Genomic DNA, 20,433 nt, shown 5'->3' on the forward strand with positions numbered 1-20,433 from the left:
TACATAATGATATTTTCTTTTCTTTTTTTTCAGCTGAAAAGACCAAAAGGGCCCTTCGGACTCAGTCAGCCCCATATTGTTTGAGGACAAGTAAACGGAGGAGACGGAAAGCTGCATAGGTAAATATTCGCAATGGTATGTATGTGTTGTTTTTAACTCTAAATCAAATAATTTATCAAGCATTAGTTGTTTCTTAAACCTTTTCTCACAAAACCCATAGCCCAATCAGTATGAACATAGTCTGAAGGTCTTAATAATTCACAAGATTAAACAAGTTGTCAAATTCGTATGATACTCGTACATATTTGTATACTCGTACACAATCCTGCAGCTTTTACTCCTAGTGCTGTCATTGGCTACTGCCTCAATTCCTGTACGCAATTATCGCGATATTTGTAAATCAGTTGCGTCACTTCTTGGAAAGTAGTCGGATGTCCCACACACTTTCAGAAAGTTTATATTAATTGCATTGTATTTATTACAATTATTACAAATTGGTCCCCGTCTGTTTATGTGTGCCAGTGATACATGATGTCTCTCCACACCTCATAACCTACCTCTGTTTGCAAGAGTGAAAAAGCTTATCTGACATTATCATGTCACATGACATCAGATACTCAATTATTTTGTCGTAATCAGATTAGTTACACTGCCCTACCCGTTTGCATGTAAATCATTTTCATACGATTATTGCTTGCTATTAAAGACATACTTTTATTCATAGAAATGCCCACATATCAGTGAACTTATAACATAAAAATGCTTTTAACATTTAATTATGCAACACTCTTTACAGAAAAATATCCCACAGTTATGGATAAACTCACAACATCATCATCAAGTCCTGTGCCGGGCACATTGGGCGACAAGTGTTCTCCAACGTATTCGATCCGTGGCCAAGTTCTCCACATCTTCCCATGGGACACTGACATTCTTCAGGTCTTCGTGAAACATCTGTCTCTGTGTCTTCCTTGGTCTTCCCTGTCTCCTGCATCCTCCTGGTGGTGTCCTCTTCATCACTGTGTTTGGGTGTTGTTGTTTGGGCATGTGTAGGATGTGTCCAGCGAGGTGAACCCTTTGCTCTGTCTCAGTTTCTGAAAGTCTTCATGTGAAGTCCACTCCTCCTCGTGATCTCTTTGATATATGCAGAACCAATGTTGAAAATAGTGATTTATCTTTTTCCATATTGTTAAAGCATTTTGTTTTCTCTTTCAGCTTCATAAACTGTACTTGATTTCTGCCTAATGCCTTTATAAAAAAGGGTCAGTGCTCATCAGGTGTTTTGCTAAAGGACATATTCATTGCATAGTTACAATAAAAGTGACCAATAATCACAAGGATATAGAATGAAAGTTGAGAATGTAAAATTTTGTGCTTATATTTTTGCCTATTTGTTCTTTAAAGTGAAGAAACAAATGTATTTTCACATAACAAAGTTGAATCTCATCTCTTGGTTTGTAAATATATAACTTCATCATAGCAATTTTTTAACGTTAATGTGTCACTATAATAGATTGCCCCTGTATCTGGATATTTTTAATTAACTGATTTTTATACTTTTGTGCTGTAGTTTTGGCTCTACATTTGTCTTTAAACAGTTAATTAGTGAAATTTAAGGTATTTTTAACATGTTGCAAATTTCATCTGGCTTCTTCCATTCAAATAAATACTGTGAACGATATGTCATATGTAATCATCTTTAAATGGTATGGGTAATTAGCAGACAGACGCAAGTTTAATATATATAAAGTTGGTTGGTCTAGTCCAAATAGTCTCTGAGTAACTGAGAGAAATGCAAAAAGTGTTGCAACTGTCCCCGGGCTCCCCCTTTAGGCTACATCTGTACATCAAATATGTGTTCTCCCATATATATATATATATATATATATATATATATATATATATATATATATTGTGTCTGTTGACAGTATTTTCTGATTTGTGGAGTGATTAGAGATATCCAAAATCCCCTCTTTAAAAACCTTTAAAAACCTTTGACTCTAATATATCAAAAATTAAATAAATAAACAGGAATTTAGAACCTGACTTCATCCAATGTTCTGATTTTTGTTCTAGAAAGGTATGCAAATTAGTGCATACTTAATTAGATAACACATAGTTTGCATATTTAAATATTTCAGAAAACTTGTAATGCAAAAATAAATAATGTTTGCAATTATCAATGTAATCAATCAACTGTTGAAGTCTGGTGATAGATATATATATATATCACTATTTTTTTAGGAATTAACTCAGGAAAATTATATATGAACAAACCCCTCGGTAAAACCCTTAAAAATATGGATAAGAATAACACTGTAAAGTTTGGTGTGTGTAAAGCTGCTGAAGTGGAGATTTCTGGCTCAATCATTTGTCTCGCCTTTACGAGTTTGACATTGACCCGTTCTACAGATTCTACAGGATTTTGTGTTTAGCAGTTTAATAAATGATTATTAGTATTTGTTTAATATTGTCAAACATAATTCCGTCTAAAGGTTCATGAAAAAAAAGTATGTTTAGGGGAGAGCGGAGCACAACCTAAAGCTTTTGGACTTTATCAGTTTGTGTAAATCTATAGGGTTCAGAGTGTTTATTTTTGACTAGACTAAAAAGAGTATGAACGTGATTAAAACTAATAAAAACTAAAACGACAGCTTGACACAAAGACTAGAATAAAACTAAAATTAAAACAGGCCGCCAAAAACAACACTAGTGGAGAGTGCATGGTGAAGTGAATGTCCTATACTTTAGAAAAAAAACTTTTCCCGATATTTTCGGATCGGAGATGCGTCACTGTTCAAATTTCCCACAAACAACGAGGACACTAGCCTAATAGGCATGTGCACAGCAAATATCACAACTTGTGCTTGCTGTCTCAACTGTAGGCCTACCTATGTCTCAACTGTACACAGTCTACGCTACAACACTATCAAAAACAATAGCATAATACAGAATAAAATATCCAAAATACTGGCCAGCAGGAAGACGGCTCATGCTGTTTGGTTAATCTTTCACAAAGTCATCATAAAAACATTCATTAAAGCAGTGTTTCTCAACGGGTGGGTCGCTTTGAGTGGGTCGCGGAGTGAAACAACAAGCGTAGGCTAATTTTCTGACGCTAGACTTTTATTTTAAAAGACGTGCGGTTGACTGAGAAAAACGCGTTGTCCTCATTTACTACCCACGGCCAGATGAGATGCTGTGAAGTTTTATGTCAGTGTCTTTATTCTAACGTTATTTTTGTAACTATATTTCTAAATGACTGTGGTCTCACATATCAACTTATTTTATATTAGCAAAAGCTATTTTGAAGCTGCTATTTAATAGTCTTACCTTATACTCGTTTTTCATCATCAGTGTGTGTTATATTCTTATACAGTAGGCCTATTTAGGCTATATGGGCCATTCTAAAGAATTGGTTCAAAGACAGATTTGGAAACGTCTTGAATTATTATTATTTATTTATTTTTTTTGTCTTTTTCCACATGTTGTATAGCCTACATGCAAATTGTATAATATCCACGGAACACATTTCTAGTAATTGTGCAGGTAATTATTATATTGTATTTTCAGAAAGTTTTGGAATATTTTTCCTCTCCCCATATTTGTCACTACCGAAACACAATAATAAGGCCTATATCGATCTATTCATAATGTTTGCATCTACCTTTGCAATAAAAAAAAAAAAAGTTTTCACATGTAAATCAATAACAATTACAATTTTGACAATATTTCAAGTGTAATTTGTTGTATTTTGAATCCAATCTTTCTTTGTAAAAGGCATTTTAATCATACTGATTTCAAAGTTAAGGATTCATTACAATCACTATAATAACATCTTACATGATTATTCAGTATACTTTATTCTTAGACAAAACATGTTTTGGTTGTGACGGCACATTTTCGGTAGTGACAGTAATGTATTAGTAGTGACCACATCACATTGCAGAATTTTAAAAAACCCTACTAAAACATACTAAGATACTAATGATTTGCATAACTGTATAAAAAAATAAGTTTATTACCCCCCAAATAAATGATTGTGTTCCCTTTTGTCACTACCAAAACAATGATGACATGTTTCGGTCATGAATGTTCGGGACAGCCACCTCCCAATTTAAAGTACCCAATAAATGATGATTTTATATATATTAAGCTTATTGATATTTTAAATATTATTGTGGGATTCAATAGATAATAGAAGGGAAAATGTGGGTCCAATGGCCTAACCAGTAGAGAACCACTGCATTAGAGCACAGACAAAGTTATTATTACTTATCCATATAGCAATGTTTATTATGGAAATATATTACAGTAATATTGTTACATAACAAATTTTGATGCAATAAAGAAGGTATAATTGTGTATCCTCCAAAACAGACAGAACGGAGAGAGTGAATGGCAAAAAAAGATTTTGACAAAATACGGTAGGCTAGATGTGTTAATAAAAATAAATAAATAGTAATAAAAAAATTCAAATTCCTGAAAAAAAGATCAGGAAGATGGATATGAGTACAAAGCTCTATAACCTGCGCAGTGGCGGAACTAGAGTTTTATACATGGGGTGGCCAGGGGGTGGCCACTGCTACTTTCGGGGGTACACAATGCACACACACACAGTGGAAAAGATTGTGGAAGGAATTGGGTCACTCTGTTTGTGTCTATAAGTGTTGAACATCCAAAATATTTGCAGAAAACAAAGCTGAAGCACCAAGGAGATAAGATACCGCATGTGTCTGTTATGAACTGCTGCGTTTATTTACAATTTTTTTTTTTTTAATTAGATAAAGCAGGCATCAAGCAGACATGTCCTTGAAAAATGTAAACAATTTTATTGCCCATCAATATAAAATCTTATCCTAGGAAGATTTAATACAACATAATTCTTTCTTTATAATAATTTGTAATAATTCTTTCTAATTATAATGATTTAATTTATAATTATTTTTTTGTGTTCATTTTTGGGTGAACTATCCTTTTAATCTGGCAAAATCATCTCAACTTAAATTCCTGAATTGGGTATGTGATTGACTGCCTGTGTCTGGTAGATGCTCTGAGCTGTTGCTGGTTCTGAAGTCTGACCACACTGACTCTGACTAGCCAGTGGTGATGCAAGGGCTGGGGTCTGATCTGCCTGTTAGTCCAGTCATTTTAAGACAAAATGGGGGTCAACCTTGAACAAATTGCAACAGAAGCAAACTCAACTGATTTTGTATCCTCAATATGTCCTGAGTAAGTAAAAAAAAGTCCCGAAGAATCCCATTAGGGGAACGTTTCGAAAAAGACCCAAATATAGTCTATTCATACGCCTATTCATTCTTTCTCTCATGTGAATGGGGTAAACATTTTAACCTTTAGATATCACCATGAAAATTACTGAGTTGATTACTTACATCAAGACAAACAAAAAATGTATTCCAAGTTTTTTTAAATTGTTTGTTAAGATGGACAAACGGTGCATAATCTAATTATGTATGTGCTAATTTGCATAAATACCACAACAGATCTTAACATTGGGTCTAGCCAGGTGAAAATGTCTTGTTGAATCTTGTTGACACAGAACAGTAAAATACTTAATGTTAAGGTCTGAATGGAACCCATTTAGGCTACCCATGAGCATTAATACATAGAGGCAGGAAGAAGTACTTTAGAAACCAGCCTTTATTCATTTTTAAGAGATTGGGTTTGGGGCTGGGTCAAAAAAAAACTGAATCCCCAGAAACAGTTTTCAAAACTTTCCCCTAATGGGATTCTTCTGGACTTTTTTTCCTTACTCAGGACATAATGAGGATACAAAATTATTTGAGTTGGCTTCTGTTGCAATTTGTTCAACCTTTTTTCATAAAATGACTGGACTATGTTTGTGCTTATTTAAAAAGAACTCTGATATCTCTCCCTTTCTTTTCATGTTTAATTGACCCTGTTAAAAACAAATTTAAAATATGATTCCAATCATATTCATATTGTAATCATCATCCAATTACCAAATTTTTTATCTTAACTATTCCCGCCAGTGTAAAAAAAAAAGAAAAAAATGTGTTTTTGGTCATTTTCACAATTTCATGGTGTTCAACAATTTCAATAATGTTTTATTCTAGCTTCGTGCGTCTTTTTTTTATCAACACTTGAATGTTGGCAAGTTTCATAAAAAGCAACATGAGCAAAAAGCTGAGAAAATCGCATTTTTATCAAAGACTACATCTAGATCAGATTCATAATGATGATCAAAACACAGTAGATCGAGTCCATCAACACCCTACACCCATAAAGCTTCATAGTCCTATAGTGATCGCATTATGATATCGCTTGTTTCTGCTCTTCTTTGCCTGCGTTTTGATCTCCTATCCTCACATTAGCTAGAACATTTGTATACTGTAACGTAGGCTACACACACGGCAAGTACTGCGTGTATTAGGCCTAATGTAGGCTATTCGGAGCAAACCACCCTGATGCTAAACCTTAAAAACTTACTTCAAATATGATGTTTTCTTATTCGGTGAAGTTCGGTAGCCTATCTTGCAACCATCTTTCGTCCTCTGCTCGTCCGTTTGAAAACTGCGCGCGCGCCGCGCTGCCGGCGAACGTAATTTTTTTTTTTTTTTAAATCAGCATCAGCAACAGCCAGTAGCAAATAAAATTTTGGGGTGGCACCCGGGGTGGCCAATCACATGTCAGGGGTGTCCAGTGCCACCCCGGACCCCCCTCTGGCTCCGCCACTGGACAGATATAATGCAGTGACTGAATGTGAGCTAATCTTATTAATATCGACAAACAGAAAAGACATTATAACACACGTTAGGACAGCGTATTTATTACTACTTACCAACATCTGGCACACGTGAACTGATGCCAAATATCGCGATGTGTTCGGAACGAGACTTCTTCAGCGCGATTTCCTACTGATAAAATATGATTTTTAAAATATCAATAAACAGCAAAGCAATTCAGCTTCCCTGGCAATAAGATCGAAAAAATAACATAAAAAAATACATAAACCATGGTCCATGATAAGATAAAATCTCGTGAATTAATGTTGATTAAACAGGTTCTCTGCTGCAGCCCGATAGGCAGAAAGAATCGTGCTGTGATCACGAAAGACGCTTCCCATTTAAAATACATTAGCCTAGTTTAAAAAACGTGCTGGTATTACGAAAATAACGAAATAAACGTGCCCGAGTCACGAATCAATAGATTAAATTATGTGACCATTCGCCCCCATTAGAGATTATGAGTTATGTTTCTGTACAAAAAAATAAATAAAAAAATAATAATAATAAATAAAATAATAACACGTATTTCTGCATGCACCTTCGGCATCTGCACGAGATGGAATCGTGAATCTTCGTACGATTAAGGGGCGGGACGATGACGTTAACTATAATACATTTCTGCGTGCAATGCATACGCATTTTACATTATTAGAAGTTTAACGGGAGGGTTTTGCGTACCATATGAACGCAAAATGTGACTGCGTGCAATGCATACGCATTGTCCGTCAATAGAAGTTTAACGGGAGGGTTTTGCGTACCATATGAACGCGAAATGTGACTTTGGCGTGTAAATACTACGCCAAATGAAAATGAAAACTCGTGGTATAGATACGCAGTAGTAAGAGTGGTAAAACATCGATGCTTGGGTTTTAAATGTTCAAGTAGCTGCTAAACAAACAAACAAACAAAAAAGCTCGCAAACGGCCGCTTTTATCGTGTTTTCAACGCTGTTTCCAGTGATTTCTGATTAGTTTTCTGATAAAACTTCCATTTGTTGGTGAAATGATGGGTTAGTGTGACGTTGTCCCAGAGAGGCGTGTTACGGGCGTGTTTTAGTGAAGCTCTGTGGAGCTTCTGGCCCGACAGTGGAAACGCATGCCCGGTGCTATTGGCCCGAGGCTATTAGCCCGGCACGGCCCGTTTAAAGCCCTGGCTCGACAGTGGAAACGCGGCTACTGAGGAGCGGAGAACCCGAACTACACAATCACTGTCACAGCATCGAGACATCAGACACACAGCAAAGAGGAATGACACATTACGTCCAGGGCCGGAACAATAGAGCTGATATGGCAACTAGTGCACTAAGTTTCATCATGCTGGCATGTGTGGAAAGTTTTAAATCACGAGTGTTTCTAGTGAAACTCCCACACGGCACAATGATCTGTTCATAAAGTGGAGAAATCAGCGCTTCTGTAGACTAGCTATATTCCATCTTACGGAGAAATCATGTTCATATAAACCTTAATACTCAGAACTACACACACACACACACACACACACACGAATGAGAATTAAATTATAGAACACTTCCGCGTTTCCGGGAAAAAAGACCGCCATTGTCTGTCACTACACGATGTATGTATCCAACCCGATCTCCGACTGAATGGTGGATAGGCAGGTAAAGCTAATCTACGGGGAAGTAAAGGTTGGAGAGGAGAAAAATCTTAGATAGCTATATGGATACCCCCCACCCCCCCCTTCGATGTCAAACTCAAAAATGATTTTATTTTTAATTATTGAAAAATGTTATTCTTTTATATGAAAAAGTGATTAATTGTTTTTTATTGAGAAAATATTTTAGCTTGTCTTGTGATAGAATTTTAATCTGTCATGGTCATGTTATAATGAACCCCACCTGGGGCATGTTGTCACATTTCACTTCCATTCCTTTGGGGTATATCAAGATTAAAATATACACTGTATTGATAAAACAAAATCACATATGTGTGAAATTGGGAAAAATAAACACTCTGAACCCTATAGATATACACAAACTGAGAAAGTCAAAAGCGTTAGATTGTGCCCCGCTCTCTCTGTTATTTAAAGCTACTTCTTAAGATTCGAAAGCAAAATAAATTAGCCTTATACAAACATTTCATACATAAAATAATTTAATTCAAAAGATAGTTTTAGTCAATGACACCCAGGCAGAGATGGGCATAAATACATGGAAATAAATACAAATACAAAATACTGTGTGAAAATTAATACAAAATTACAAATAAAGTATTTTGAAAACACATAAAATACATGTGAAATTGGCCATCCAGTGCAGGGATAGGTCACAGTGAATGAAGAAACTACACAGGCCTATGACTTTTCATTCCTAACCTCATCTCTGCCCTCTTTTTCTTTCTTTCTTTCTTTCTTTCTTTCTTTCTTTCTTTCTTTCTTTCTTTCTTTCTTTCTTTCTGGCAATTACAAATAAACGTATGCAAAATAGCAGCCATTTATCTACTTATTACTGGTTATACACCTTATTCCAAAAATAAATAAATAAATAGCTGAGCTAGTGAATGTCTGATTCTGAACTAGTTGATCCACTAAATCAATACCCTGATAAAGAGGTTGACTGGAGGTTGGAAGAGGTTGACTCTCTCTCTCTCTCTCTCTCTCACACACACACACACACACACACCACATCATCAGTCTTCAGTTTCACCTCAGCTATACGGTAGGTGCTTTTGAATTGCATTTTAGAGGTTTTTAAATGTATATTGCCGTTATATTTACATATTGCCCAAAGTTTAAAAGATTCTATAAATAAAGTGCCGCGATGATATTCATGTGCGAATACATTTATGCCGAGGAATGTCCCGCGTGTCTTACTGTAAACCTAGTTTGCAAACATGCTGATAATAATAACTGAGAATTCGTTTCGTTTTTGCGAACACGTTCATTCTGTTCATTTCAGCTGAACCGGCGTTTAGCATTAATTCATGTTTTAGAATAAAATGCAGGCAAATGGACTGGATGATTTATGAAGTGTGCTGTTATGTCGTGTAATATTTGGGGGAGCAGCAATGCATTTTGACGAGAAAATGTCATTAAAGTGTGATGTATTGTGATACTATCAGCTTGTGAGCGTGAGAGTTGAGCCGGTCACGACTATAATGAACCAAAGAACACGTTTGGATGATTTGTACATTAATAACCCCTTATATTCTGTTATGTAATTAATCGTAATTAGACATTGGAACATGAAGTTGAGTCCCGTGACAAGCAAGACTTTATTTATTCTGTCAAACAAACTTTTGCCATAACAAGTCAAGTCATCTTCATTTATACAGCGCTTTAACAATGTAGATTCTTCCAAATCAGCTTTACAGTGATAATAGGAGATTAAAGTAACAGAGATTGTTTTGGCTTTACAGCAGCTCTAGGATAAAGTTATTGTCCAGCTAAAGTTAGTTTAGATTTTTTACAAGTAATTTCATTAGGCTACTTAATTTTTAATATTTCCAATGACACCAGCACCATGATCGTTCACATCTGGCGTCAGGTCGCAGTTTAACACGGTCACCAGTTAAACTAGTTAAACTGAACATCGGCTCGAGTGTCCCGCGCACATGTTCATATAATGTAACGTGCCCGTTATGATGAGCATATTTCATCAAGACTCCCATGGTTACCAGACTATTGAAACCGACTGAATAAGACACAGCCCCACCCAGGGCCGGTTCTAGACATTTGGAGGCCCTAGGCAAAATTCATGTTGGAGGCCCCCCACCCCCAATAAAAAAACACTTGAAACAAATATGATTCCTAACCTTTTTATTTATACAACATTTAATTTTAAAAGCAGTATATTTTTACTTACACAGTACATAAGTTTGGACACATTACTATTTTTAATGTTTTTGAAAGAAGTCTCTTATGCTCATCAAGCCTGGATTTATTTGATCAAAAATACATAAAAATAATATAGTGAAATATTATTAAAATTTAAAATAATGGTTTTCTATTTTACTATACTTTATATTTCTGTGATGCAAAGCTGAATTTAGTGTCACGTGATCCTTCAGAAAACTTTATAATATTCTGATTTATTATCAAATGTTAGAAATGGTGCTTAATATTTATTTTATAACCTGTGATACTTTTTTTCAGGATTTTTGATTATTAAAAAGTTGTTTTAAAAAAGTCTTCACTATCACTTTTTATATATTTAACACATCCTTTCTGAATATTCCTGTTTTTTTCTGTATGTTTGATCAAATAAATGCAGGCTTGTAGAGCATAATAATAAACTTCTTTCAAAAACATTAAAAATAGTAATGGGTCCAGACTTTTACCGGTACTGTATGTACATATTAATCAAACTTTATCTAAGGTAATCTCTTTTTTGTTTAATGAAGATGTTATTGTTGTTATTTTGCTGTTTTATTCAATTTATTCACAGTTCCAGAATCCCACTAAGTGCTTTTATATTGCATTGCTACCTTAAATATGCTATACACAAATCAAGTGGAAGAGAAAGACACGATCGCTACTGAGCAGAAAAAATATATATAAACTGATATTATTGGCGTAATGTCAGGGTATCAGCAGAATTTAGAAGATAGACCCATAGATATTAGATCCTTTATTAGAAACATTTAAAAATGTTGTAGTGTGTTGGCTTTTTAACTTAGAATACAGACGTCTTGTCTTTTAATTTTGTAGCTTTTTTACTAGTCAGCTCCGGACGCGATGTTATTCATTGTACGCGCAAATTCAAAGCGTCGCGTCTGGGCACGTTAATGACGCTCGCGCTCTTTTAAAACTCGTAATAAAGCGGTGAATGATTTTTCCAGAAATGACGCTGATCTACAGTACACGTTTATATTTAGAATACATAATCACTCCAAAATAGATGACGACAACTCACACACCTGCATTATGAGCTGTGCTTCTTTGTGTGCTTATTAGGCTTTTGCCTCGCAGCACCTGATGGATGCGTTCGTTACACATACTTTCAGAAGCCGACACCCGCTTTGTAACGGACACATTAATTGGTTTAACTGCAGTAATGTAACAGTCTATGGTTAAGATAAACATCGTCACTATTTTTAGTTAATTAATAAATATTGAAATAAATTGTAGATAGGACATTTGTACATTTTTTTTTTTTTTTTGTCCCTCTGTCTGGGCCCCATCCCGCCAATCGGGCCCTAGGCACGTGCCTAGTTTGCCTTTGCGTTAATCCGGCTCTGGCCCCACCTAAGATATTTTTCACCAGCCGCCACTGTGTCAGATGTGTCACATGTGACTGCAGTCGGTGTGTATTTGCTAGAGTTACTTCCTGTGTTTTTACAACTGAGTGTTCGGATGAAAACTGAAACGTATTGTTAACTTGTGTTTATGGAGTCCAGTGACGTTTAATAAAGAGTTTGTTTGAACATTTGGATGGTTTAGACATCATGAATCTACATAGACAAGCTCTTATTGAGAGGTTTAGATGTTGATGTTTCATTGAATGTCTTATTTGAAGTCACCAGAATCGTGATTAATGGCTCCTTTATTTGAGCTCTTGACCCTTGACTCTTCTTTTAATATTTCTCTGGCTGCTTTAACTGTATTTTAATAAAACACATTTGTTATGTAAACGAAAAGCTTCATGAGTTTTGTACTATGGTGGCACCCAGCATGCATTGCGGCATGAATCTTTTCGTTTGTCACCATTGTTGAGATTCATGTGCTGATACTTGATACCATAGTCTGTAAGCTTTTGTGTGAACTGTGTAATTAAAAAAAAAAAAAATTAAGCTAATTGCAATGTGCTAATCTTTTTAAAAATCATCTTTTATAAATCACACTCATCTTTCAAATATTAAATTCTTGCTGAACTTAATCTTACTTGTCCATGATGATAATATTATCATCTGAGCATATTTATATATTATTATTCATATTTATATCTCATGATTATCTCTGCTGTTTCAAATATGTTAAAATAAATACACATTTACAGCAATCAGAGAAATCTAATGTTAAAGAGTCAAGGGTCAAGAGCCCAAATAAAGCTGACACTAATCACGATTCGGGTGACTTTAAATGAAACATTCAATGAATCGTCAACACCAAAACCTGTTAATTCTCAATAAGAGCTTCTGTAGACATCTGACAGAAATAAAGTTAATCTGGTTATTAATAACAAGTGAAAGCAGCATTTGAAACATTGAAAAAGAGGCATGATGTGATTGGCTGCAAAAAAAACTCCCGTTAATCTTTAAGTTTTCATGAATTTAGATTTAATTGATTTATTTTAATGCATTGTTTTATTTATTTTATAGCTTTTTATGGAATACCATATAAAATATAGGCCTACCTATAATTTTTTTCATAAACACAAACTGCCCTCCACCCAGTGCTATTCTATCCAGAGTTACATTTTAACACACATTGTGTGCTAAAATCTACACAACATGTGTCAAAATGCTATCTACACAGTCACATGTGTTGTTTTTCATCTCTTTTTGCAGTGCAGAAATGAATAACAAGAAGTGTGAATCTTCAGGAGGGGTTCAGGCCAAAATAACAAACAAAAGTCAATCAAACTAAAGAGGAATTAAATGTAACTTACCTGACAAAAGATAAATCCCAAATAAAATACAGAAGCCTTCCCTTACTCCCCAACTGACCAATAAACAAGAGAAAACGATTCATAAAAATAAAATAAAAGGATGGCAACGTCCTCCCTATACGGCTTCCAAAATAAATAAATATTAGCCTAAATACATAACTCAGCGACAAGATAAGTAAACAAAAGAAATATATATCAATTGCAAAACAAAAGAGAAACTTAAGATAGACAAATGTCACAAATCTGCCGCATCTGAACCCGATCAAGCCCTCACTGAGGAGCGGAGAACCCGAACTACACAATCACTGTCAGCATCGAGACATCAGACACACAGCAAAGGGGAATAACACATTACGTCCAGGGCCGGAACAATAGAGCTGATATGGCAACTAGTGCACTAAGTTTCATCATGCTGGCATGTGTGGAAAGTTTTAAACCACGAGTGTTTCTAGTGAAACTCCCACACGGCACAATGATCTGTTCATAAAGTGGAGAAATCAGCGCTTCTGTAGACTATATTCCAGCTTACGGAGAAATCATGTTCATATAAACCTTAATACTCAGAACTACAACACACACACACACACACACACACACACACACACACGAATGAGAATTAAATTATAGAACACTTCCGCGTTTCCGGGAAAAAAGACCGCCATTGTCTGTCACTACACGATGTGTCCAACCCGATCTCCGACTGAATGGTGGATAGGCAGGTAAAGCTAATCTACGGGGAAGTAAAGGTTGGAGAGGAGAAAAAAAAAACTTCCCCTTTAAACACTTCTTTACTCCCAAAATGAAGATGGAAAGCAGAGAACACACAAAATGTAGCACTACACAAACTAATAGTTACGATGGAACCCAACAGAGAATAAGGTTTCAGATAACACCTGAAAAATCTTGCATCACAATAAGTATTGTGATTGTCAAAACATTTTAGTAACTAAACAGAAACATGTTACAATGTTTACATGGTACAATTTCTGGTAAGCTCAGTCTAAAAAATGCTGGGTTGTTTTAACCCAATTTTGGGTCAAATATGGACTAACCCAAACGTTGGGTTGAAAATGCAATTTAAAAATGTAACCCAACGGCTGGGTTTGTCCATTTTTAAATTGCATTTTAACCTAACGTTGGGTTAGTCCACATTTAAATCAACCCAGCATTTTTTAGAGTGTTTTTTATTATTGCTTGACACAAATTTCACGATTTCAGTTCATTTCTTGTGATATGATTCAATATTGACTCATTTGGATGAATATTAGCCCAGCAAACATTTGGACGTTTAATGACCGTTGAAAAGACGTCCAACAGACACGTCCCGTCATGGTTGAAAAATAGTTCCAAAATGGAAGTTGAACCGACGTCTTTGACGTCTTTTCTGGCCGTGAATTCCACGTCTTTTCTGCGCGTCCCTGGACGTCTAAATGCGTCATCATCTGTGTGTTTAAATGTGTTGCTGCATAATTTAAGTGTATATATAAGCCTGCATATAAAATAATCACACACCTTTTGTGTAACATCGTGAAAGGCAATCAAGTCTTGAGGTTTACACATCTTGAAAAAGGTCCAAAATTGGTCCAGTCAGACCTGAACGTCAATAAAACATGTTAATCACGTGTAGGCCTACATCACAAACAATAACACATTATTTGTGGACATAAGCAAAAAAGAAGCATGTTCTGATTTAGCACAACATTTTATTGATCTTGAACAGCCAAAATTTCTCTTTTATTTTTTTTCAATGTTTAACATTTCGTGAGCTTAGAATTATAAGGTTCTATCTCCACTTTTGGTCGAAATTGAGTTTTTGACAATCTGATCCATTAGGTGTTTATTAATGCCTGTGTGGTGTTATTTTTGTAAAAAAAAAAAAAAAAAAATTTGTTATTAATAAAATAAAAAGGTTCCATCTCACAAAAAATAAACTGAGTTTAAAAACTTTGATGCTCAATAAACTACCCCAAACGGAGATAGAACCTTATAATTCCAAGCTCTCGATTTGTTAACCAAAGTAAAATACCAATTACAAAATACTGAATTATTATATAAAGGGATGGTTCACCCAAAAATGACAATTATGTAATTTACTCACCCTCATGTTCCAAACCTGTATGAGTTTCTTTCTTCTGCTGAACACAAAAGAAAATATTTTGAAGAATGTTTGTAACCAATCAAATAGAGCATCCATTGACTACCATTATTGGAGAAAAAATTATTATGGTAGTTAATGGGAAGCGACATCTGCTTGGTTACAAACATTCTTCCAAACATCTTTGTGTTTAGCATAACATAGAAAGGTTTTTACAGGTTTGAAACATGAGGTTGAGTAAATGATGACAATTTTCATTTTTGGGTGAACTATCCCTTAAACACATTGTTTGGCTCATTTTTTGTATCCACCACCCCCAGCTCTTCCTGGAGCGCGTTTCAGGTGTTCTGCCATTGCTGCATCAATTTCAGAGTCTGTAGCATTTGGGCTCCACCTCTTCACAGCATCTAAGGGAAGAGAATAGATTTCTTTTTAAAATAAATAAAATTAAAAATTTGAGGTAAATGACATGCAAAACCATGGAACAAGATGAATGAATCATGAATGAAACATTAGAAAAAGGTAATCAACATGCATTACATTTTATTTTATTGTATAAAAGATGTTCTGCTTTAAATTGGTGTTAGATCAGTTGGGGGGGCGGGGGTAACAGCATTTGTCCCCTGCCTCTTCAATACCACTGTGGTGCCCTTGAGAAAGACCCTTAACTAGGTGTGTAACGGTGAGAAAGTGAACAGGACATTTCTGATAAAGACAGGTGGGCTGTGATGTCCCCTGAATAGACATGTTTAGCAATTCTAAAATTACAAAATATTTTTAAAGCAGTTACTGAAAACATGTTCAAATCCAGCTAAACATTTCATTCTATTTCAGATAATTTACTTTCTGAAAGAAACTCTCACAAGGCTACATTAATAAGTTACAGTAATAACTTTGACTATCATTAAACATACTTTATGGTATACCGTTGTATAAGTTCAAAGTAACTTTTAGCCTACTAGCTAATTTTAGCCAAACTCAGTTAGCCAATTTCAGTTGACAATGTGGGCATCATTTCTTTCGGTTCATTCATGTCAAACAAATAAAACTCTAGCACGTTAATCTAATAATACAAAATGTACGTACCCAACAGTAGATTTCTAATAATATTCCTCCTCTCCTCGTGATTGTTCAAACTTCAATGTTCCCAAGTGTGAGTCTATGGGGAGAACGCGTTAACATCTCGCGAGATAATCTAACCTATCGCAGGATTTTGTAATGTCGCGAGATCTTTTGTTACATCTTGGCAGCACAGTTTTGGCAATTACATCCATAGATATATATAGAGGCTAGATGTCTCGTGCGCGCTGCTGGCCAATGGAGGTCGACGTCCGCACGTGGCGGACATTTTGCGACAGTGTGCTCGCTCACTTGTTTAATGGTGCATATACTTTTAAATAACCATAACTTGCTCAATTTTCTACCGATTTTCAAACGGTTTGGTTTGTTATAAACGTCAGAGATGTAGTTATGACACTGCATACATACAGTGCATACATATGAATAATTATAACATACATGTTCAAGCATTCGGAATTATAGCCACGTTAATAACGTTTGTAAGAAACCAAACCGTTTGTAAATCCGTCAAGATTTCAGCGAGATAAGAGGATTTGTGTGCATGCTGATCATTCACCTTAATGCACAGCTTCACTGTCACAAGATGGCCGAACGGTGATGCCGGAAGTGACTGCGCCATAAGACATCTAGCGTTTATATATGATATCTATGATTACATCCAACTCAGACATAAATGGTGACCGGATATATTTCTGTTTTACATTTTTCGTTTTCAACGAATACATCAGGTACAACAGGTTGAAATAATGACTAAAATGCAGTGGCTTTGCATTCACTTAACCACACTGGGCACTTTGTGATTATAATTTATTTAAACAAGATAAAGTAAATATATTTATATAATATATTATAGCCTATATATATTTATATATATTTATTTTTATTCAAGTCGTGTATTTCATAAAGATAATTCCTGTTTTTTTTTTTCTGTCTTGCTTGACTAGACGTGTAAATACGGAGCCCCTGAGGGGACCTGTGAAAAAAAAACAACAACATAGGACTTTCGCGTGCGCACGAGAAACTTTCGGTTTGCGTTATAGCGTCATTAATACAAATGTGGAAATATGGATGATGTATATATCATTTATGTTGTTGTTTGACATGTTTTGAAGTGTATATTTTAGCAAAAATCTCAAGCAAGGTGCTATTAAAGACAAGACTTAGAGGCATATTTTAGTCACAATTCAAATAATTGTATTAACTTTGAATATACTTTGAATAAACTTTGTATTTGTATGTGTATTGATAAAAAAATAAACAACAGGCTAATAATCTTCTGCTACTGAGATGAAGGAAACATTTTTTTAAAGAAGTAAAGTTCACAAGATTGCTATTTATCTTGATCAAACTGTTCCGTCATCAGCTCTTCCTCAGTTCCGCACTGCAGAATAAAATAGTCATCCTCTGCTGCAGTTGTACGGATTCTTAACGCATTTATTGCAACTACATTTCATCTTTTTCTCATCAAACAACCAGATTAACGAATGGTTCGACACAACCCGTACCGAGGAGCCTAGACAGGTCTTTCTTCTGTATAGATATACTGTAAATACAGGGTAAATGACGACTGTTGGCCTACCATGGTCGCCCTCGTCCAGTAAGTTTAAAATAATAATAATAATAATAATAAATTAAGATATAAATCAATATAATTCGTTGTAAATTAAATATTTTAAACAATAGCTACAAAAAGGTAATAATTGACTGTATAGTCCTAACGTTCATGCATGAACTGTCATTCAGACTTACTGTCTAACAACCAGAGAACAGAGAACATCAGAGATATTAAAATACATACTCTTCTGAGTTTTATGATGTAGGCCTTTTTTTATTAAAATTTATCGGCCTATAATTTATATCTCAAGGATGCGAGCTTGTGCGTGGCGCACTCAGTCATGTTGAGAGGGAAACACGCATTATATTATTAGGCTAGTCTATTCAGAAATAGTGTAAAAGACCTGTAAATAAAATACAACATTAACATTATAAACACTATTAATAACATATAGGCTATGCGTATTTTACTTCCCCATAGCCAAATCCTTAAATGAATGGAATCAGAAAACAACAAGAAAAGAAAAATAAGTAACCACTTATAATAATAATAATAATAATAATAATAATAATAATAATAATAATAATAATAAATGCATAGTAGTCTATAAAAATAGCCCATTGTGCCCTTTATTACAAACAACTTTTAGGCTATTTTAAACGCCAAGCCTAAACGAATTTATTTGAATCGAAACTGAAACTATACCGCAAAGTTGGGTTCGCGCATCTTTCGTTCGGTCCAAAGTTTAATACTGAACAGGAATTAATAATCATTTAGGCTAATAATGAACCGGCTGTGATGTCAAGTTAATGCCAGAAGTGAACCGATGTTGTTAATAGCGCGATTCGCCGGCGCCATCACTTGAATTTGTTCCTCAGTTGGGGGACTTAATACTTTATCGTTTCATACTCTGTCATTCGAAACAGTAAAATGTATATTTTTATTTGTGTACATTCAAAATGACTACAAAATGTCATGCCTTTGAAAAAGAAAGAAAACAACATGATGCGGACGTGTAGAACTTTATCCAAGAGCTGTTGTAAAGCCTATAAACAATCTGTTACAGTAATTTTCTATATCCAAATGTTTCTTTATAACTTGACATCACAGCCGGTTCATTATTAGCCTAAATGATTATTAATTCCTGTTCAGTATTAAACTTTGGACCGAACGAAAGATGCGCGAACCCAACTTTGCGGTATAGTTTAAGTTTCGATTCAAATAAATTCGTTTAGGCTTGGCGTTTAAAATAGCCTAAAAGTTGTTTGTAGTAAAGGGCACAATGGGCTATTTTTATAGACTACTATGCATTTATTATTATTATTTTAAGTGGTTACTTATTTTTCTTTTCTTGTTGTTTTCTGATTCCATTCATTTAAGGATTTGGCTATGGGGAAGTAAAATACGCATAGCCTATATGTTATTAATAGTGTTTATAATGTTAATGTTGTATTTTATTTACAGGTCTTTTACACTATTTCTGAATAGACTAGCCTAATAATATAATGCGTGTTTCCCTCTCAACATGACTGAGTGCGCCACGCACAAGCTCGCATCCTTGAGATATAAATTATATGCCGATAAATTTTAATAAAAAAAGGCCTACATCATAAAACTCAGAAGAGTATGTATTTTAATATCTCTGATGTTCTCTGTTTTCTGGTTGTTAGACAGTAAGTCTGAATTACAGTTCATGCATGAATGTTAGGACTATACAGTCAATTATTACCTTTTTGTAGCTATTGTTTAAAATATTTAATTTACAACGAATTATATTGATTTATATCTTAATTTATTATTATTATTATTATTATTATTTTAAACTTACTGGACGAGGGCGACCATGGTAGGCCAACAGTCGTCATTTACCCTGTATACAGTATATCTATACAGAAGAAAGACCTGTCTAGGCTCCTCGGTACGGGTTGTGTCGAACCATTCGTTAATCTGGTTGTTTGATGAGAAAAAGATGAAATGTAGTTGCAATAAATGCGTTAAGAATCCGTACAACTGCAGCAGAGGATGACTATTTTATTCTGCAGTGCGGAACTGAGGAAGAGCTGATGACGGAACAGTTTGATCAAGATAAATAGCAATCTTGTGAACTTTACTTCTTTAAAAAAATGTTTCCTTCATCTCAGTAGCAGAAGATTATTAGCCTGTTGTTTATTTTTTTATCAATACACATACAAATACAAAGTTTATTCAAAGTATATTCAAAGTTAATACAATTATTTGAATTGTGACTAAAATATGCCTCTAAGTCTTGTCTTTAATAGCACCTTGCTTGAGATTTTTGCTAAAATATACACTTCAAAACATGTCAAACAACAACATAAATGATATATACATCATCCATATTTTCACA

At 34.7% G+C, this 20,433-nt stretch overlaps 1 protein-coding gene and 1 long non-coding RNA gene across 1 annotated transcript; both read right to left on the reverse strand.

Moving 5' to 3' along the window:
• LOC311094365 (uncharacterized protein) overlaps positions 1–20,433 on the reverse strand; it is a 337,913-nt gene that overhangs the window by 44,374 nt on the left and 273,106 nt on the right.
• On the reverse strand, positions 15,205–16,689 carry LOC311085049. Its single transcript, XR_014606717.1, has 2 exons — positions 16,517–16,689; positions 15,205–15,837 (listed from the first exon to the last, which is right to left on the reverse strand). It is a non-coding gene; the product is annotated as an uncharacterized lncRNA (long non-coding RNA).

Source organism: Abramis brama (assembly GCF_963993115.1).
Source record: "Abramis brama genome assembly, chromosome: 1".
In the NCBI taxonomy this organism is placed as follows: domain Eukaryota; kingdom Metazoa; phylum Chordata; class Actinopteri; order Cypriniformes; family Leuciscidae; genus Abramis; species Abramis brama.